Below are 22176 nucleotides of genomic sequence, written 5' to 3'. Positions count from 1 at the left end.
TTACTTGCAGAGCGATGATGAACTTATTACAACGAAACTCCTTCGTTAAGTGACGTAGAAATTAAGCGGCACCATTTTGAAAATAACGAGATATATTTTGTTTGAAATAAATTACGGTCAAAAACTAATATAGTCATTGGGGTTCAGATAGTAACCGTTCAGTGTTCGACCCAGTCAATGAATTTGTTTATATGATCGGTTTCACGTTAGGGAGAAGTATAACGTCTCATGATCAGGGATTCAACTTAAGTGACAGGGCAGAAGATAGCTAATTATTGTCATGCATTAACCACAGAACAATTAACCCAAGCGTACCGAGCATGGTGGTACTGGGTGTAGCGATCCAGGCTGAGTACGGTAAATTTTTGCTCCTAAGACAATGACTTAATGTCGTGTGTAATAGGTTAGGTGGTGGTGGTAGTTTGTATTAAAAGATGAAAAAAAAACAAACCCGAATGTGTTAAAAACTATATTGCTCTTCATAAAGATTAGTCATTGTCTTAGGTGCAAAGCTGCTATGTTAAAAGTGGTTCACTATTTAGATTTTCAAATTTATATAGAAAATTGTGTATGTGCCTGCGTCAGTTAAAATCTCAGGTTCCAAGCGTTAGGTTGGACATGTAGGAAAGGTCCTTGATAGCGTGACGTCATGTAGGCGGACTTTTGGGCGGGAAATATTTTCAGAAAATTTTACCAACAGTTATCTTGAGTTCCATTATGTCGAGCTTTAGAACTTGGAAATGACGTGTTTAAAGGGGTTATTTGGGCTTGCTTTTAGAAATACGTGGTAATAATTAATAAAGGAAAGTGTGTTGGCACTACTTTATATACGGAACTTTACATCTCCATCCATCGCTCAGGAAATAGTGGAGACGGGATTGGGGGGGGGGTCCTTGCATTTTTTTTTTTCATTTAATTAAATCAAAATATTTCTTAACATTGAAAAAAAAGGTCTATAAAACTGTTGATAGTCTATCCAATTTGGATATGATCGGTAGATCATCCGTATTTAAAGCTCGTAATACAAGTAAAACACTAGCTGTAATTTTGGTAATGTTCCAGGCGGGCGCGGACCGCGTGACGCCGGGTTAGAGTGACGTGAACCCCCGGGAAGTATGCTTGTGTTAGGTGTTTCGACCTATTTACATGATATAATAGACAGTGTTAGAACTTTAGACAGATCTTCTGTTGATCTTGCCAGGGTTGCGGTTATAAGGTAAGCTAGCTACGTGATTTCATTGACCCGAAGTCTTAATGTATTACACCGGAGAGGATAATTATGTTGACGATTTTAAGATCTTGCTCCTCCCATTAACGGAGGTATTCAAGTGTCACGTTAATTGGACGATAATGTCTTTTTAGCTTATTAGAATGTATTTGGTTTTTCTTTTATGGTTGTCACGGTAGTTATTCTGTAGTTTGAAGGTACAATTTTCTTATAGAAGTTTGAAGGTACCAATTTTATATGGAAGTTTGAAAGCATTAATGGCGGAGTTCGGTCTTACGGTCGCCATTACCACTCTTGGGACTAACGCGCTTCATACATACACAAACCAGGGTGTCCATTTGTGTTACTTTTTATATTTCAAATTTGTTTTATAGATAAATATATGCGATGAAACATATTTTTCAATATTTACACAGTCTTCTGGCTGCCGTTAGTTGAATAGCAATTGGATTGTCAAACCATAACAAGACACTCAGATATAACGTAGAGTGTATAGTGTAGGACTTGTTTCATTAGAATTACACCATTATTTGTATGTCTTAGAAACATTCAATGAAGTATTGGCAAACGCAGAGTTGCTGCTACGCCGGCGATAATAATGTTAACCTATTAATAGTCGTGCTGCTATTTTTTCTCTGCCATTAATTCATTTCGATGCCTTCCGCCGGCGAAGGTGGATGTGACTTGAACGGGGAATATATATTGTGAATATGATGTTGTGCTGAAAGGAAAATATTTACAGTTCAGGATGGCGTCACGTGAACATATTGGGTTGATGAACTTTACTGGCTCATAGTTGTCAAACACCCAATGAAGTATGTAAAATGCTTGTAGTAGTTTCACAAGTTTGTATTTGAAAAGCCTGTTGTGAATGTATTTGTGGTTACTTACCTATAAACCCAATAGAATGTAGTGTATGAAATTGATGCTTATATCGGTAAGTGGCCAAGCTAAGTGTGATTTAAGAAATGGGCGTGTCTATATATATATATATATATATATATATATATATATATATATATATATATATATATATATATATATATATATTGCTTGTGGCATGAGAAGCGTGGGAGATGGGCAGATTAGAAAGGGTAGTGAGTGGTGGGATGAAGAAGTAAGAGAATTAGTGAAAGAGAAGAGAGAGGCATTTGGACGATTTTTGCAGGGAAATAATGCAAATGAGTGGGAAATGTATAAAAGAAAGAGGCAGAAGGTCAAGAGAAAGGTGCAAGAGGTGAAAAAGAGGGCAAATGAGAGTTGGAGTGAGAGAGTATTATTAAATTTTAGGGAGAATAAAAAGATGTTTTGGAAGGAGGTAAATAAAGTGCGGAAGACAAGGGAACAAATGGGAACTTCAGTGAAGGGGGCTAATGGGGAGGTGATAACAAGTAGTGGTGATGTGAAAAGGAGATGGAGTGGGTATTTTTGAAGGTTTGTTGAATGTGTTTGATGATAGAGTGGCAGATATAGGGTGTTTTGGTCGAGGTGGTGTGCAAAGTGAAAGGGTTAGGGAAAATGATTTGATAAACAGAGAAGAGGTAGTAGAAGCTTTGCGTAAGGTGAAAGCCGGCAAGGCAGCGGGTTTGGATGGTATTGCAGTGGAATTGATTAAAAAAGGGGGTGACTGTATTGTTGACTGGTTGGTAAGGTTATTTAATGTATGTATGATTCATGGTGAGGTGCCTGAGGATTGGGGGAATGCTTGCATAGTGCCATTATACAAAGGCAAAGGGAATAAAAGTGAGTGCTCAAATTACAGAGGTATACGTTTGTTGAGTATTCTTGGTAAATTATATGGGAGGGTATTGTATTGTTGACTGGTTGGTTAGGTTATTTAATGTATGTATACTTCATGGTGAGGTGCCTGAGGATTGGGGGAATGCTTGCATAGTGCCATTATACAAAGGCAAAGGGAATAAAAGTGAGTGCTCAAATTACAGAGGTATACGTTTGTTGAGTATTCTTGGTAAATTATATGGGAGGGCATTGATTGAGAGGGTGAAGGCATGTACAGAGCATCAGATTGGGGAAGAGCAGTGTGGTTTCAGAAGTGGTAGAGGATGTGTGGATCAGGCGTTTGCTTTGAAGAATGCATGTGAGAAATAGAAAAGCAAATGGATTTGTATGTAGCATTTATGGATCTGGAGGAGTTATATGATAGAGTTGATAGAGATGCTCTGTGGAAGGTATTAAGAAGATATGGTATGGGGGGGCAAGTTGTTAGAAGCAGTGAAAAGTTTTTATCGAGGATGTAAGGCATGTGTACGTGTAGGAAGAGAGGAATGTGATTGGTTCTCAGTGAATGTTGGTTTGCGGCAGGGGTGTGTGATGTCTCCATGGTTGTTTAATTTGTTTATGAATGGGGTTGTTAGGGAGATAAATGAAAGAGCTTTGGAAAGAGGGGCAAGTATGCAATCTGTTGTGGATGAAAGAGCTTAGGAAGTGAGTCAGTTGTTGTTCGCTGATGATAGCGCTGGTGGCTGATTCATGTGAGAAACTGCAGAAGCTGGTAAATGAGTTTGGTAAAGTGTGTGAAAGAAGAAAGTTAAGAGTAAATGTGAATAAGAGCAAGGTTATTAGGTACAGTAGGGTTGAGGGTCAAGTCAGTTGGGAGGTGAGTTTGAATGGAGAAAAACTGGAGGAAGTAAAGTGTTTTAGATATCTGGGAATGGATCTGGCAGCAGATGGATCCATGGAAGTGGAAGTGAATCATAGGGTGGGGGAGGGGGCGAAAATCCTGGGAGCCTTGAAGAATGTGTGGAAGTCGAGAACATTATCTCGGAAAGCAAAAATGGGTATGTTTGAAGGAATAGTGGTTCCAACAATGTTGTATGGTTGCGAGGCGTGGGCTATGGATAGAGTTGTGCGGAGGAGGATGGATGTGCTGGAAATGAGATGTTTGAGGACAATGTGTGGTGTGAGGTGGTTTGATCGAGTAAGTAATGTAAGGGTAAGAGAGATGTGTGGAAATAAAAAGAGCGTGGTTGAGAGAGCAGAAGAGGATGTTTTGAAATGGTTTGGGCACATGGAGAGAATGAGTGAGGAAAGATTGACCAAGAGGATATATGTGTCGGAGATGGAGGGAACGAGGAGAAGTGGGAGACCAAATTGGAGGTGGAAAGATGGAGTGAAAAAGATTTTGAGTGATCGGGGCCTGAACATGCAGGAGGGTGAAAGGAGGGCAAGGAATAGAGTGAATTGGATCGATGTGGTATACCGGGGTTGACGTGCTGTCAGTGGATTGAATCAGGGCATATGAAGCGTCTGGGGTAAACCATGGAAAGCTGTGTGGGGCCTGGATGTGGAAAGGGAGCTGTGGTTTCGGTCATTATTGCATGACAGCTAGAGACTGAATGTGAACGAATGAGGCCTTTGTTGTCTTTTCCTAGCGCTTCCCCGCACACATGAGGGGGGAGGGGGATGGTATTCCATGTGTGGCGGGGTGGCGATGGGAATGAATAAAGGCAGACAGTGTGAATTGTGTGCATGGGTATATATGTATGTGTGTGTGTATATATATGTGTGCATTAAGATGTATAGGTATGTATATTTGCGTGTATGGACATGTGTGTATATACATGTGTATGGGGGTGGGTTGGGCCATTTCTTTCGTCTGTTTCCTTGCGCTACCTCGCAAACGCGGGAGACAGCGAGAAAGCAAAATTAATAAATAAATAGATAAATATATATATATATATATATATATATATATATATATATATATATATATATATATATATATATATATAAGCTCAGTAGTAAAGATTTCTTAATGCTATTAAATATGTTTAAGATGATAAAGCAAGGTTCTCAGATTATAACACTAGTTATGGCCATGAGGTAAGTTTTCGTAAAGCCAATAATGGAGAGGTTTTTGTTTTCTTAAGATAAATGATATTGGTTATTGATGATAATGTATTTTGATTTACATATTCTCATTTCATGGACTGTGAACACTCTAAAATGAGATAGATAATTGGTAAGTATTGAAATTTAGGTATTTTACATATCTGCTTATGGTAAAAAGAAATTGTGTTGCGCCAAGACCACTGAATGAAGACAGTAATTTGATAATTGCTGTAAGGGGGAGGGGGACGCCGGATTGGTTTACTAACCTTACATTGTACTTTTATCATTTAGCTAGGCTATGTTAGCATAATTTGAGTTAGGATTAGGATCAGGCTAGTGAAAGTTTGGGTATAGTAGGTTTTGAAAAATTATTCGGTGCAATAATGTTCTGATATGACCTTTGTCATAGGTTAGGTTAGGTTAGGTTAGGGTGGGTTAGTTTAATATTGCCTAGGAACTTGTAAGTAAAGAAAATGGCAGTTACGGCGACAGTGATATTATGTATGTTTTGGATTGGGTTAGTTTAGTATGGCTTAGGGATTAGTAAGGTAAATAAAAGAAGTTACAGTTACGGCGACAACGCTATATAGTTATTTCTCTCTAATGTTAATGCTGAACGAGTATATTGGATAATTTTGATCCTCATCATAGTCCTAAACTTCGAATTTGAATAGGATTGAATGTGGTGGCAAGAGTGATTACGGATGTTGGCGTATTTTTGAGAAATCTTCACTTGTTCACCGTAACACGTATTTAATGACGGTTACTTAGTTTTTTTCTGTTGATCATAGACTTTTTTTTTTCGTTCTTTTTGGAAGGGTCTTCTGCTCCGACATGTATGAGGATAGGCTAAAGGTTTCTGTAATGCCGAAGTCAGTTCGTTTTTGAAAACCTTTTTTCGTAAGTTTTTAACAATGGAGTGGGACTAAGTGTTACGTAAGTTGGGTATGTCAGAGTTACAGAAGTTGTGTTTGTAATTGTAACATGATACTAGAGATAACCTCCTGTGAGTTGATGGTAAAAGAATTCAATGAATGGTTTGTTGATCGCATCTGTTAATTTCGTATAGGTGATCCCCTTCTCTTAAGTCTTAAGGCTGGTAATGTTGTAGTGTTTTGAGGTAAAGCCATAGCACTTAACCTTGCAGTAGAAGTGATATCTGTTGCATCCCATCTGTATCTTAGAGCAGTAAATGTTATGGTATGGTGGGAAGCCCACTTAGACTATAGGAAAAAAAAAATGTAAGTAGTGTTTGTAGTCTTAGTTTTCGTTATATATTTACGACGCATGTAAATTCACGCCGAACTCTTCCATTTTATATCCCAAGAAGATGCTTGTTATCAGCTCTTGACGTTTTTCTTGCTAGGTTTAAGGCCACATACACTCTCAATACGTTTGTGGCCCTTAAAAAAAATCTTAGTGACTATTCCAGTACGAAGATGCCCAGTATGGATGTCAGATTATTATTATGTAAATGAAGTGTTTTGCATCACGTGGAAAGTGAGAAAGTGGTCCTTTTTTTTTCCATTTGGGCTGAGCCTCTGTGTTGGTGAATGTGTTGTCACCAATTTTATTCTGGGTTAGCATCTTGTATGCCATGGCAGCAACCCCGTATGAATCACTGGCCCCTGGCAGTGGTTCAACAAGACTCGCTCGTAAGTTTAGATTGATTTTTTTAAGGGGTGGGCGAGGGTGGGGGATCTCTGGTACTTCTGTAGCTCTCCCTAAAATTTTGTTGCAGACATTATCACCATTAGATGGCAGGCCTCCGGCAGCGACTTTAGATTAAAGGCGCCGACGCTTAGTGCTAACTCAGGCGTGACTAAGTAATCCACGGTGAGGATAAGAGGATTAAGGGCAAAGCTGCTGGCGTTCGCCATCTTGCCCGTGGGGCTATAAACTAGCTGGAACTTCGATGCAGAAGTACGACCAACATGGTTGCGGCAGCCTCTCTGGTTGAGTTTTATGGTAGACCTTACATTACAGACCATTAACCTGCCGGGAAGAAGAGTGCTCACACGCATTTGTTGGTATTTTTTTTTTTTATCAAATACGAATTATTTGTACACTTCCTTGTGTCGTCGATTATAGGGGATGGGGTCTGCCGTAGCTTATATAGTTGGATGAAGTGGTTTTCATGAGTTACTGTGTATGTCGTTGCGCATACGCGTTGATATGATGGGTGTATTGTTTTGTGTGCGATGTGTGGTGTGCAAGGAGATTGTGAGCGATCTGATGATTGTAGGTGTAGTGGTGTACGTATGTAGTGTGAGGGGATACAGAAGTGTACACTTATGTGTACTGATATGAGGGAGATCGTGGTGGTGTATGGACCAGGTGGCATGTAAGTAAAGAGGTGTGTGCGTTTGCTGGTATGTGGTTGTGCTGGTGTGTGAGCATTTTGCGTGTGTGTGTGTGTGTGTGTGTGGCGTTGAAGTGCTAGGATGTGGATGTTTTGGTATGTGGGTGTAACGTGTCTTCACCAATCCCGTGATCAGCAAGGCAGGAGTAACGAACCTCGCTATCTTGTCTATATGAGGAGCCTCAACTTCGGTATCATTTGGTGAAGTTCTGTCACATGCCATGTGTTGAGGCCTGTTCTCTCCCCCACACCGGGAACACCTCTCTTCCACTCTCCGATATATCTGTATCTTTTATGGCGGCGTGTATAGTTTTCCCATCGCCCTGGGTCCTGGAGTCGATTGTTGCAGATCAGTTGACTCGCGATATCGCCTCACACCACTGTCAACCGGCCATTGAGTGGTGATGGGATGCGTCGTAGAAGGCTTGGATGGCGCCTTTTTCTGTTAGCGTGTATCATCACAAGATCACGAAGGCTTCTTTCGTACGGTTAGTGTCAGAAAGCTCAGGGTTATTTCTTTGGGAAAAATGCTTAGGTGAACTTGTCGTGTTATTTCATTATTTTAGATTTTTGGTCATTTAATGAACATTTACATCGATTCGTTGTTATCGTTAACTTTAGAAATATTAAACGTTCGTACATTTTCATATCAATATATTGTGTGTATATATATATATATATATATATATATATATATATATATATATATATATATATATATATATGTGAACAGTAATGCTCAATAATCGAGAACTAGATGGTTCGGGGGAACAGCTTAGTTGGGAGGTGAATGGGATGAGGAACAGCGTGTTAGGGCAAGAGGCGATAGGTAAAGTGAAGTTAGTGAAACACTGTTGCTCAGCCATTGGGACGCAAAGATATGTATAAGACTGTCGAAGTAAGGCGTTACTTTGCTGAATTCTGTTTTTGTTTTTTTCTATTTACTGTAACGTGTCTGCTAGAAAATTATTCAAGTGTCTTAAGATAATTTTTGGCTTCAAGTGAAGTCAGACTATGAACAACGCAGCCCTATTAATAGCTACTAGGAAATATTACTCTTTATTATATCTGTGTGAGCAATCTTACCATTCCATGACGGAGTGTAAAACGGAAGGAGGAACCACCTTCAGCTCTGCTGAATCATCTCATTTTTGCTAATGGTTATCTTCTGTTTCTTAAGTAGCCATAGCAGTAAGATGTACTGCTAACAAATATTGTTTTTCCTCCACGAATTTTCCGTTGATCAAAATAACAAGTTTGAATTTATGCGGTGTAGTATTTGTCGTGATGGGACGAGAATATTTCGACTCTGTGTTTGTGGGACTTAAATATGAAAATGTAGAGAAACGATGAGTTGAAGATCTCTGATACCCAGTCTTTATGTCAATAGGGCCTGGATTATTTGAAAGTGAGTAGCAGAAATTAGTTCATTGATTTGGTATTGGCTTTCCAGCATTTCTCTTTCACGTATCAATTTTGTTTCGAGAGAAAAACGTTGTTTATTTTGTTGGCGAAAGTTCTAATATTTTTCAGAGTTGTGTTCCTTTTAAATCGTGATTTGTGGTATATGTATTTCAAACATGATTTTGTTGTTTGTTGGGTTTCATGGACTTCGACCTATAAGGAAGGTCATTAGGCCTTAATTGAATTTGACTTGCGGTCTTGTCCCTATAAGGTAAATACATCCTAACATAGATAATGTTTATATAAGGAAGAATGGAGAAAATGTTTAGTGGGTACTGCACCAACGTGGCGGCAGAACCGCCCAGCCGGTACTTACGAAGGATTTACGAAGGAGATAAGACAGGTAGAGATAAGCCTTCACGACGAACATGAACATATATAAAGTATTATTCAAATATGAACAACAGACCATCAGCCCAGCGCCACAATGGAACTCAGCACGGTACCTCCCGCTCCAGCCGGGACTGGGGAGTGTGTGGTCACACACCACAGGTGGGAGGGAGAGGACCACCGCAGCAGCCGAGGTTCCACCTCATAACACCTGGTTTAGTTTAGTTTCCCTGAGGAAGATCATCATCAAGTAATTGATCATACTCGGGTTGTCCTCGAGTATATTTTATATTGTAAATGGTATCTTGTTTATTTGTGTTCTATTAGTTTCATCCTCTGATGCATGAATTGTGTGCAGCAGGGGACAACAGCTTGCCAAAGCATACACCTGGGAGCCACGGTCTAGTTTACCTTTGATCAGGGACTTATCAACCATTAAAAAAGATCTCTCAGCTCTCTCAGAAGGAACCCGAAATGCATGAGAATATTTAATCTTTGATCACAGTTTGTGACTAATCAGTATGTGTTTTCCAAGTTAATCGTCTATCAAAATTTAGGCCTAAGAATTTCACGTTACTACGAAAAGGGTTCAGATTATTATCTAGGTTTGATTGTAAGTTTGGGATTTTATTTTTGCGATGCTTTTAGTAGAAGACTTGCAACCCCACTGTATCGCCCACCGATGAACGTGATGAAGCGTGGCTTGAACTCGCTCAGCCGAAGATTGTGTAGTATAGGGTGAGTGCCATATTGCACGATCCTCAGCATTGAGTGAGTATTTGAGATTCCTGGAGACGGAAGCTGCAGTCAGAATATCATTGATCATGATATTGAATAATGTCGGGCTTAGAACGCTGCCTTGCGGCACCCCATTTTCTTCGAGAAATGTGTCCGAGATTACATGAAGTGCAGCAAGTTTGATAGCGAAAGTTCTGTTGCTTAAAGAGTTTTGAATAAGAATGAGCAAATAGCCCCTGAAACTTAATAAAAAGAAATACTCCAAGTAAATATTTTTTTCTTCAAAAATGACTGAAATACAATGTTCCAAATGTATTAATGATCCATCGTGCTTCTGTTGGTACCGTAAGCACACTGTTGACCATTTAATAGGTTTCTTGACTACACACAAAAATGAAGCCTTTTATCTACCGTTCTCTCCTTGGCTTTACAAGTACAGCTCGTCGGTGCAATCGGTCGAAACGAATCGGTATTCGCAAGACGTACGTCCGGAGCCCCTCTGGGATGGGGATGACGTGCGCAAAGTGCCATGAGTTTGGAAACGTTCGCGATGTCCAAATTTCATTGTACAATGCTAACAGCTTACCCAGGTGGTCCTGACTGAGGTGATGTACAATGTTAACAGCTTACCCAGATGGTCCTGACTGAGGTGATGTACAATGCCAACAGCTTACCCAGATGGTCCTGACTGAGGTGATGTACAATGTTAACAGCTTACCCAGGTGGTCCTGACTGAGGTGATGTACAATGTTAACAGCTTACCCAGGTTGGCCTGACTGAGGTGATGTACAATGCTAACAGCTTACCCAGGTGGTCCTGACTGAGGTGATGTACAATGTTAACAGCTTACCCAGGTTGGCCTGACTGAGGTGATGTACAATGCCAACAGCTTACCCAGGTGGTCCTGACTGAGGTGATGTACAATGCTAACAGCTTACCCAGGTGGTCCTGACTGAGGTGATGTACAATGTTAACAGCTTACCCAGGTTGGCCTTACTGAGGTGATGTACAATGTTAACAGCTTACCCAGGTGGTCCTGACTGAGGTGATGTACAATGTTAACAGCTTACCCAGGTTGGCCTGACTGAGGTGATGTACAATGTTAACAGCTTACCCAGGTTGGCCTGACTGAGGTGATGTACAATGTTAACAGCTTACCCAGGTTGGCCTGACTGAGGTGATGTACAATGTTAACAGCTTACCCAGGTGGTCCTGACTGAGGTGATGTACAATGTTAACAGCTTACCCAGGTGGTCCTGACTGAGGTGATGTACAATGTTAACAGCTTACCCAGGTTGGCCTGACTGAGGTGATGTACAATGTTAACAGCTTACCCAGGTGGTCCTGACTGAGGTGATGTACAATGCTAACAGCTTACCCAGGTGGTCCTGACTGAGGTGATGTACAATGTTAACAGCTTACCCAGGTTGGCCTGACTGAGGTGATGTACAATGTTAACAGCTTACCCAGGTGGTCCTGACTGAGGTGATGTACAATGTTAACAGCTTACCCAGGTTGGCCTGACTGAGGTGATGTACAATGTTAACAGCTTACCCAGGTGGTCCTGACTGAGGTGATGTACAATGTTAACAGCTTACCCAGGTGGTCCTGACTGAGGTGATGTACAATGTTAACAGCTTACCCAGGTTGGCCTGACTGAGGTGATGTACAATGTTAACAGCTTACCCAGGTTGGCCTGACTGAGGTGATGTACAATGTTAACAGCTTACCCAGGTGGTCCTGACTGAGGTGATGTACAATGTTAACAGCTTACCCAGGTGGTCCTGACTGAGGTGATGTACAATGTTAACAGCTTACCCAGGTGGTCCTGACTGAGGTGATGTACAATGTTAACAGCTTACCCAGGTGGTCCTGACTGAGGTGATGTACAATGTTAACAGCTTACCCAGGTGGTCCTGACTGAGGTGATGTACAATGTTAACAGCTTACCCAGGTGGTCCTGACTGAGGTGATGTACAATGTTAACAGCTTACCCAGGTGGTCCTGACTGAGGTGATGTACAATGTTAACAGCTTACCCAGGTGGTCCTGACTGAGGTGATGTACAATGTTAACAGCTTACCCAGGTGGTCCTGACTGAGGTGATGTACAATGTTAACAGCTTACCCAGGTGGTCCTGACTGAGGTGATGTACAATGTTAACAGCTTACCCAGGTGGTCCTGACTGAGGTGATGTACAATGTTAACAGCTTACCCAGGTGGTCCTGACTGAGGTGATGTACAATGTTAACAGCTTACCCAGGTGGTCCTGACTGAGGTGATGTACAATGTTAACAGCTTACCCAGGTTGGCCTGACTGAGGTGATGTACAATGTTAACAGCTTACCCAGGTGGTCCTGACTGAGGTGATGTACAATGTTAACAGCTTACCCAGGTTGGCCTGACTGAGGTGATGTACAATGTTAACAGCTTACCCAGGTGGTCCTGACTGAGGTGATGTACAATGTTAACAGCTTACCCAGGTTGGCTTGACTGAGGTGATGTACAATGTTAACAGCTTACCCAGGTGGTCCTGACTGAGGTGATGTACAATGTTAACAGCTTACCCAGGTTTGCCTGACTGAGGTGTTGAATCATGTAAGTTCCCCCCCGCAAGGCCCCTGGCTGGAACCTTTACAGGATTTCAGGGCAAGAAGAAGTTCTTTCGTTGTAAATGGGTTGTTGTGATGGTGGCAGGGATCTTCTGTGGCAGAGTCAGCGTGAGTCAGCTCGGCCTGGCGTTTATGTTGTAAAAAAACGTTAGTGGTATCTGGCCGAGCTGCTCACTTGGGAAACACTCCTGACGAAGGAGTTGGCTATGTCGTGCAACGGGTCGTCGATGATCCGGTTTTGAAAATGTGGTTGTGGGGGACATTGATGTTACCATTTTTTTTTCTTATAAGTTTATTTATTGTGGATCAGATCTGACTTATATGGGTGTTTGTTGGTTGATGGTTGAGACATAAGTCACGGCAGGAGTGTCTCTTCGTTTGTTTTATTGTTCTTCTTGCCTGAGCCCTTGCTAGTAGTGCATGGTATGAAGTTGTTATGTGAGGCTCGTTGTCGATAGTCCTGTATCTCGTAATTGTACTCACGCAGTGCATTTCGGCAATCTGGTGTCCACCAAGGAACTCTCCGCTTTGTGGAAATTGTTGAAACCTTAGGGATAGAATTATCATCATCAGCCCTGTTCATGGTGGTTGTAACGTTGTGGGCTTTTTATGTCAACGTCATCACCGGATATACATATCCAGGACGACCAGCCTTGCAAATGACACCCAGTCTGCTATCTTATGTTTACATCTAGGCGGAGACGAGACGGGTTGATGATAAGGTCGCGTGATTGAGAAAGGCAGATATGGGAATGGTCTCTTCCCAGGGAAGTCGTCATAAGTAGCTCAGGTGATCACGTTATGTATGTATGCCTGGGGATGACAGAGATAGATCGATGGCTGAGGTATTGCCAGCCCGATCATCTACACGAGATCCACTGCCATCCTTCAGAAGGGTAAAGTTGATAATAATGTTAACCATCTGTCTGCCTCTTGTGTCTGCCTGGATACTTCCCCACTGATGATGATGAACGTTAAAATCTCCTAAAATTAGTTTATGGGGCCATTGATTGTAAAGTGGAAGGAGCTCATCATCATCAAGTGCTTTGGAACTGGGGCAGTATATTGAACTAATGGCCGGGTACGTGTTATTAAATTTTACCTGCGACGGCCAGCTTCTCCAGTGGAATTTAGATTCACTGCTGTGATGAGCAAGCTTTGGTGTACATACATAGCTACCCCACGATCTTCATCCCACTATACGAGCGATTGCTGTCCAGAACAACACAAAATTCGACTGCGTCGTTTCGATTGGACTCTTGTAGACAATGTAAGCAACAGTTGTAGTTGTGCTTGCTTATTCCTAAGGCCTCTACAGTTCCACTGTATAGACTTCAACGTGTTGGTTTAGAGGCTATTTAACCGGCCGCCAGCTTTCTGAGCCCGTTTTTTGCGGGACTTGGGCGAGTTCCCCGAGTTGCCCAGGGGAGGGGAGAGTGAATGGCCCCTGGAAGTGGCGTGGTCCATTGAATCCTGCGACTCGAATGAGGAGGACCTGAGAACTTAGGTCATCCTCATCAGAGCCACAGGAACCATGACGTGCGACGGCTTGTCATTGTTTAATTTTGACAAATTAATCTCGTCTTTCTTTTGTTGTTTTGGACGGACGAGGTTTTCTTGTCGTTAGATTCAGGAGCAGGTCCGGGTCACTTGGAATCAGGATTCGTTGGGTATGGGAATATCTTGAGACTCCTAAGCCGTCTTCCTAGCCTCTCCGTATGAAATGGTGTTGGGTGTCTGAACCAAACAGACTTCCATCTCCAGCTTGAGCCGATGGCAGGCCCGGTCCCAGCTTGGATGGTTGCCCTGACAGTTGAGACATATGTGATCATCACCCTCTCTGCGCAGTATGACCCTCACCACCACACCTCCCACGTCGGGCAGAAAGAGCGCACGACTTTTCGGGGTTGGCCATGTTGCTGGCACCTGAAGCATCTTAGCGGGTTTGGTATATATGGTCTGACTTGGCGTCGCATGTATCCAGTTGCAGTCGCGTCTGGCAATGTCGATTTTTCAAGAGTAAGGTTGATGAAAGGGGTCGTACGTCGCTCGCCATTAATGTAATTGGTGATAAGCCGGGCAGCGATGACATCCTCGTTTGATCATTCTTTTACAATATCGTTCTCCGAAATGTCCTTAACATCAGGAGGGAAGAGTAACTTCCCTGCATGACTCCGTAAATGTGGAGCTCCTTCAACTTTGGGAGGTCAGTTACCTGGTTTGGTGATATGACCTTCACTAGCAAGTCACTACGTGTCAGTTTCCACACAGCATCAACGGTTCCCACCCAGCCAGTCAGGAAGGGATTGAGGGAGGCTGGAGTCGTAGAGCCGGTCGCGTGGATATTGACAACTTCAGCGTCCCTGTAGATGGGCAGTAGATGGCATATTTTGGTCCATATTTCTTTTTAGAGTAAAAGTTAATTCTTTATCCCCCATGCCCGAGGTGGTTCGCCACTCCCGGCACTGGGGATAAAGAATTAACTCTTACTCTAGAAAAAAAAAAAAGAGAGGATCAGGCAGCTAATTGAGCGATAAAGTTTTCAGAAGTAGGGCCGGACGCTAGAAAGCCAGGCTGAATTCTCCTGCAGTCACCTCTCAGTTAAAGATCTTTATTGCACAATTAGCAGTCTTCTAATACATTCATTAGACTCCTGTAATTGTCACGCCCGAAAACAAGAAAGGGATAAGCACCAAAGGGGAGGGAACCTGCTGAGTGACCTAGCTATATACGTCTCGCTCAGCTCAGTAAGCAAGGCAGCTGGAACGCGACTTGGTGACGAACATGATCATGTAATTGCTGACAAAAGTTATGTTAGATACTAAATTATGCACACCTCGATCTAATTATGTTATTGCGCTTAACTTTTTTTCGATATGAAAACCGATTATGAATATGGCTTTTGGTATATATATATATATATATATATATATATATTATTTAATGGCGTAAATGTTAGTACGAACTACAAAGCACTGCTTCGTTAGTGCGTTTATACATTATTCTGCCAAGCTGTGATATATTTTTAGTTAAGGTAAAGAGAGAAATATATTCTGTATACAAAAATCAATCGTTTTTCCAGACGTAAAATTTTACCAATAACGATATTTCAGAAAGCTTGTGTGAAAATACTGGTGCGCAGTTGTGCCTCCCAACGCTCAAACAAAATTGCTTCCAATTAATTTCTGCTTTGGCAGTGGGTGGGTGAGAGCTGGTCCCTTACAACAGTATTATCTGTTAGGTGAGTCCACGGGGAGTGGCGGCACCCTGCCACTGCTCTGCCCAGGACGCACATTATAATTGGGCTACACCGAGCTGCTGAATACCACAGCAGAACTGGACTTTTTACCATAAAAAAAATGGTTGAAAGTCTATTGTTATAAAGGAACTATTCTCACTCGAGTTATGTCATCGTGGTCATTACATTGTAGTTGATTTTAACATGGAAGTGGCTCTTGTTCTGTGTGGCACGATCGTGAATTTCTTCCGCTAACGGTCAGGTTGGGCTAGACTTCGTTAAATGAGGGTAGGCTGGGGTAGATTAGGTTTATATAAAGTTAACTAAGACCTGATCCGATCGCCACGTTCATCTTTGGCTGACTGGTGCCATATTGACTGCAGGGAATGGTGTCCACCGCCTATTAAGAATGTTTTAAACGCCCTGGTAATCGTTACGTCCGACAGTTTGAATGTCATGATGTCTGCGCTACACCGGACGTTCTTTGTGTACGATCAACACCACGAGGACTGAGTGGTTATCCTATGACTGTTGTTAAACCTTAACAGATTCAACTGTTTGCAGCTGGAACCGTTGTGGGTGTGTGAAGGCGCCTGAGTTACCTGACCTCACCTGGTGTCAGCTCTCCTCGCTACAGAGACTTGGGTCAAGTTTGTTGTTGATGGTTCAGAGACAACCTTAATCCTGTATTCATACAGGAAGTGATAGACTGGCATAACGGATAGACAGGCATAGGCTGAGAGAGAAGACTGAATAGTTTAAGTGAAGAAAGGTCACTAGATCGCCATGTTACATTTACGTAACTTAAAGAATAACAAGAACACAGTTGGGAATAGTAAGTGCTACGTTGTGGTATAGCTTTTGCCAACTCAGGATAGGACTTGGGTGTGTCTTATTTTGCGTCAGCAGCCGAGTTAAAGTTTATTGGTAAGTTACAGTAGGTAGAAACTGCACAGGAGATAGTGGTGCAGAATCAGAGGTGTCACTAAGTGACTAATTGATTGGCAGTTAAGTGTTAGGAGCAAAGATGAGAATATGCCAGGATGACTTCAATTCAGAGCTTTTTCACTTGCCTACACACACACACACACACACACACACACACACACACACACACACACACAGTTGGCAGGCAACCGCCGAGCAGGGAGGGAGGCACTACGCGCTTGGGAATCCGAAAGGTTAGTGACAGCTGCGCTGGGAGCCAGTAATAGTGTGGCCCAGATTGCTCTACTGCCTCACATACTTTTGGATACCTGGTGTTCACTGCACAAACACACACTCGCCATAGTACACGTAACACTCGACATCATACATATTATGCTACTTTTATTCGTAACTTTTCAATAGATTTTCCTGTGGTCAATGTATGGCGGCAGCCTTGCCAAATTTCATATTCTCGTCATAATTAAAGGGCTAAGCGCTAGCCTTGCCAAATGACACATTATCCCTCATAAGTAAAGGGTTAGATCTACGCTAGCCTCGATTAATGACACAACTTCGTCAAAGGCACCACGAGTGTAGGACTGTGTCTCTATTTACTCTGCGTGTGGACGATTACACACTGCATGTGTAATAATGTTCGTTGGACAGACAAAAGATACAGATTTGGTTTTGACTGACATTTACTTGGCACACTGAGAACACACTATTGATAAGCAAGCCCCAGAGGGACTGGCGTTTCATTGTTTTCACTTACAATGTCAGGTGGGTGTGGGGAAGTGACCTGGCAGGATCTTTTCCCAGGTTATCTACATGTATATTGGCTGTCGAGGTTGGTCGCGTATCACTCTGGCTTGAGGAGTAATCATGTGTTTCCCATTTTCTGAAGGCTTCGTTTTCCATTTTCTAAAGTCGTCGGAGTCTCTTTTTCTTGTTGATGTTGAGAGGTTTCGTAATTGTTGTAGCGTGTATACCTTACATCAGCTCGTCATGATTAAGACATTATGAGACGGACGCGTCACCGGCTGCCAGCCAACTTGGAAATGCTCTCGTCCGATGATGGAAGTCATCCTGAATTGTTTACCTCTGCTTCCAGTCTTGTTACACACACACACACACACACACATACATCAAGGTGTTTCCTTTGTGTAACAAACACATCATTGCCTTACAAAACTAGAACTTACGCCTGTAGATATATTTAAGAGCACCGTTTTGTCTTGAGCATGGAAGCTGAAATTTTCTCAGACTTATATTGTGTGTTCTTCATTATGATTAGTTTGACTCACACCGTAATTAAGTGGGTTGACGTGTTGGTGTATGATTGACCGTTCGTCTCCAGATTTACATTCATCCAAATTGTAATGACGAAATAGGTTAGTACAACGTATAGATTGAATGTAAATGTACATTGATTCGTTGCATATTTTATTAAGGATTTTCTTGAAAATTTTTTAAAGATGGTGTATCAATACGTGGCTTTTAAAGACAGAAATACAATGAACATGTTACCAAACGAGGAATTACAAGTATTGAGAATTGGAAGAACTTGTTCGTAAATTCTGTGATGTTATTTTAAGGTAAAAGAAAATGGGAAGGATGTTTCGTGGATCTCATGTAAAGTATTTGGAAAAATCGTGAATGGATCATCACTTACGGAAGAGCTTATGTATATATTGGAAATTTTAAGGTTTCCACTTTTTTGTGTGTGAATGATGAATGCGTGCTAATCAAATAAACCTAACCTAACCTAATCTGAGGGATGAGTTTTCTTAGCTAGGGGCTTCTTTGGTGCGTAAATTGTTGTTCTTCTAAATATCGTATATATAAATATTTTTTTTTCCATACTATTCGCCATTTCCTGCGTTAGCTAGGTACCGTTAAGGACAGGATTGAGCCTTTTGAGGGAATATCCTCACTTGGCCCCCTTCTCTGTTCCTTCTTTAGGAAAACTAAAAACGAGAGGAGAGAATTTCCAGTTCCCCGCTCCCTTCCCTTTTAGTCTCCTTCTACGATACGCAGGGAATACGTGGGAAGTATTCTTTCATCCCTATCCCCAGGGATAATCGTATATATATATATATATATATATATATATATATATATATATATATATATATATATATATACGTTTTAGGAGATATGGTTAAAGAAGTACTTAAGGAGAAAATGACAGTTTTGTAGACAACAGGAAAAGTGAAGGTGGTAGATAACAGAAAACGATGAACATGAAAGACAGATTTGTTGAATGTGATGAAAGACAGACTGAAAACCCTGCATGAAAATAAGTATATATGCTTGATATTCATTGAGGGACACTCAACCCTGAATTCTGGCCTTGGGGAAATGGAATCCGAACGAGTTATAAGGGAGGTAAAGATCGTAATGTTATGCGGGACACAGACATTATACATGGTAATGTTAATGTGTAACCTAACTTGGGAAGGGAACTACATTTATAATAAAAACTTTATGTAGCGTTTGCAGTGCTGTTGAGAGATTGATTGGAGGAAAACGGACCTGGTGTACGAGGCAATATATCACGATAATAGAAACACTTTCCATTGGATAAACGACCAGAGGAAGAGATGGAACGAGATACTGTGTGAAGACTCCTCAGGAGGGGCAGTCACTGAAATCGAAAACGTAATGAGATTGGACGGGGAGACTTAATGAGAAAAGTATAATTAGAAAACGAGAAGTTGGCGAAGCTTGCTAGACAAACGAGTGTCCGGTAGAAAAATGAAACGTTGATGGCTCTGTATGGGGGTTTACGGTCTTCTCGACCATTAGAATTGAAACGTTTTCTGTTTCTGCAATATGTCAGTGATCCGTATTAAAGCCATTAATCTCGACCATAAAAACTCAAGTTTTCGATTTCGTTGTTATGTTTGTGATCCGTATTAAAGCAGGTCTCGTTTCAGAAAGATTCCAACATGGACTCATTTGGGTTCATTTTGAAAAGAAAAACTTCGGATATTGTTGGGGAAAAGTTTGTTTTTATAAAGATTATATTTGTGTGTTATTGAATAAACTTGTTCGATGGAAATGATATTAAAAGGAAAATTGAAATGGAATGTAAATTCTACTTTGTTTTCAAATACGACTCTCTACATCTTCAGAAAGTAAATTATACAATGATTTCAAATACGATTCTGTATCATCAGAGTGTAAATTGTAGAGTAATTTCAAATTTGACTCATGATATTATTTTGTTTTTCATATATTGGAAAGGTTTCTTTGTATTAGTTTTGATGATGTTTTCTCAAATTTTCATTCTGATGATGATTAATAATCGGCTTCCAGTGGTTTAAAACCTTAAACAACTCCTCGTCTTCAGTCTCTCTCGGAGTCTGTTTCGAAAGGCAGACCCCGGGTGCAGTCATGCCCTTTGTCCAAGCTCGCACGACTGGACGGGACGACTCGAGGTGTGATTGACTATACCCGCAGACCATGACAGCACGACTCCCTTGTCATGACGGTACGACCCTTGGGAACGACATTACGGCTATGGGCACAATCTTACGACCTCAGCACGATGTTACGACCCGACCCATGGCCACAGCGTTACGACTGTAAGCACGTCTGTATGATGACCCTTTGAACATGGCGGTACGACACTGATCTTGAACAGTACGACCCTTGAGGACGACGGACAACCTTTGGGTATAATGACATAACCTTTGACCTGACCCTTAAGCCTCAGGGTATAAGGCTTGGCCATAATACTCAAGGGTTGTACCGTCGAACGGGAAGGTGTCGCAACCCCGAGTTCAAAAGGATCAAATCTTCGAATCGTTTTGAAACTATCTGAACGCATTATATGGAATTGGATGAGGCTCGTGTTCATCTTGGAATATAGACTTACGAACGCTGAAATTCATGATCAAGTTGTAATTTATGTTTGTCGAGGAATCCCTATAGTTTGAGTATATTTACCGAGAGCATTTGGCTGAAAATGACTTGCTACCTCCCCCCTCCACTCACCTTCCCCCCCCTAATGTTTACTTCCATCAGGAGAAAGAACCAATAGACCAGTTGCGTCCGCCGGAATGAGTTCCCGCCAACTCCATATTTGTCGCCAAAACTTGTGAGGGAGTTTCTTTGTCGAGGTTGATGAGGAGGAACCGACTCCTTGGGATAATCATAGCAGCCACACGTAGATCCTAACGTATACTGACACATTTCCTTCTTCCTTATATATATATATATATATATATATATATATATATATATATATATATATATATATATATATATATATATATATATATGTGTGTGTGTGTGTGTGTGTGTGTCTTATTATTATTATACTATTATTGTACTGGATCACCGTTTCCCACGTCAGCGAGCTAGCGCTAGGAAACAGACCCATCCACTCATGTACAGACATATACATACACGTACATATACTTATTATCATATCCAAACATATCAACATATACATACATATACATACGCAGATATATACACATGTACATATTCATACTTGCTCGCATTCATCCATTTGCGGCGCCACCCCGCCTTACAGGAGACAGCATCCCCCCCCCCCCCCCCACGTCAGCTAGGTAGCGCCAGGAAACAGACGAAGAAAGGCCACATCCGTTCACATTCAATTTCTATGTCTTGTGTAATGAATTGAAACCACAGCTCCCTTTCCACATCCAGGCCCCACACAACTTTCCATTGTTTACCCCAGACGCTTCACGTGCCCTGGTTCAGTCCATTGACAGCATGTGGACCGCAGCATACCTTACAGTTCCATTTTACTCTTTTTCGTGCACGCCTTTCACCTTCCTGCATGTTCAAGCCCCTATCGCTCATTGAGAAGTCTTTTTCACTCCATCCTTCCGCCTCCAATTTGGTCTCCCGATTCTCCTTGTTCCCTCCACCTCTGACACATATATCCTCTTTGTCAACTTTTCCCCGCTCATTCTCTCCATGTGTCCAAACCATTTCAACACACTCTCTTCTGCTCTCTCAACCACTTTCTCTTTTATTACTACACATCTCTCATACCCTTTCATTACTTACTCTATCAAACCACCTCACACCACATGTTATCCTCAAACATTTCGTTTTCAACACTTCCACCCTCCTCCGCACAACCTTATCCATAGCCAATGCCTCGCAACCATATGATATTGTTGGAACTGCTAATCCTTCAAACATAACCATTTTTGCTTTCCGAGAGAACGTTTTCGCCTTCCTCCCGTTCTTCATATCTCTCAGAACCTTCGCCCCCTTACCCACCTCATGACTCACTTCCGCTTTTATGATTTCATTCGCTGCCAAGTCCACTTTCAGATATGTAGAACACTTCACTTCCTCCAATTTTCTCCATTCAGACTTACATCCCAGCCAGCTTGTCCCTCAACCCTGCTGAACCTAATAACCTGCTCTTATTCACA

General features: G+C 41.7%; 1 protein-coding gene across 2 annotated transcripts in view; it reads left to right on the top strand.

Moving 5' to 3' along the window:
• Nucleotides 1-1098: 1098 nt before the first annotated feature.
• The window catches only part of LOC139751795 (uncharacterized), a 1071207-nt gene continuing 1050129 nt past the window's right edge, over nt 1099-22176 (top strand). For both annotated transcript variants that reach the window (XM_071667340.1, XM_071667334.1), the window contains exon 1: nt 1099-1216. The gene's annotated coding sequence lies outside the window, so the exon portion shown is untranslated. The remainder of the gene's footprint in view (nt 1217-22176) is intronic.

The sequence above is a fragment of the Panulirus ornatus genome, chromosome 12, assembly GCF_036320965.1.
Source record: "Panulirus ornatus isolate Po-2019 chromosome 12, ASM3632096v1, whole genome shotgun sequence".
Classification (NCBI taxonomy): domain Eukaryota; kingdom Metazoa; phylum Arthropoda; class Malacostraca; order Decapoda; family Palinuridae; genus Panulirus; species Panulirus ornatus.
Note: the sequence above shows the minus strand (reverse complement) of the source record. Positions and strands in the feature narration are given on the sequence as shown.